Source organism: Physeter macrocephalus, chromosome 20 (genome assembly GCF_002837175.3).
Source record: "Physeter macrocephalus isolate SW-GA chromosome 20, ASM283717v5, whole genome shotgun sequence".
NCBI classification, from domain to species: Eukaryota; Metazoa; Chordata; class Mammalia; order Artiodactyla; family Physeteridae; genus Physeter; species Physeter macrocephalus.
This window is the reverse complement of record NC_041233.1, coordinates 54,025,689-54,026,591: the sequence shown is the minus strand read 5'-3', so window position 1 is coordinate 54,026,591 and position 903 is coordinate 54,025,689.

Genomic DNA, 903 nt, shown 5'->3' with positions numbered 1-903 from the left:
TGCAAAAATCCTCAACAAAACACTAGCAAACAGAATCCAACAGCACATTAAAAGGATCATACACCATGATCAAGTGGGGTTCATACCAGGAATGCAAGGATTCTTCAATATATACAAATCAATCAGTGTGATACACCATATTAACAAATTGTAGGATAAAAACCATATGATAATCTCAATAGATGCAGAAAAAGCTTTCAACAAAATTCAACACCCATTTATGATAAAAACTCTCCAGAAAGTGGTCATAGAGGGAACTTACTTCAACATAATAAAGGCTATATATGACAAACCCATAGCCAACATCATTCTCAATGGTGAAAAACTGAAACCATTTCCTCTAAGATCAGGAACAAGACAAGGGTGCCCACTCTCACCACTATTATTCAACATAGATTTGGAAGTTTTAGCCACGGGAATCAGAGAAGAAAAAGAAATAAAAGGAATCCAAATCAGAAGAAAAGAAGTAAAATTATCAGTGTTTACAGATGACATAGTACTATAGGTAGAGAATCCTTAAGATGTTACCAGAAAGCTACTAGAGCTAATCAATGAATTTGGTAAAGTAGCAGGATACAAAATTAATGCACAGAAATCCCTTGCATTCCCATACACTAATGATGAAAAATCTGAAAGAGAAATTAAGGAAACACTCCCATTTACCATTCCAGGCAAAAGAATAAAATACCTAGGAATAAACCTACCTAAGGAGACAAAAGACCTGAGTGCAGAAAACTATGAGACCCTGATGAAAGAAATCAAAGACGATACAAACCGATGGAGAGATATACCATGTTCTTGGATTGGAAGAATCAACATTGTGAAAATGACTATACTACCCAAAGCAATGTACAGATTCGATGCAATCCCTATCAAACTACCACTGGCATTTTTCCCAGAACT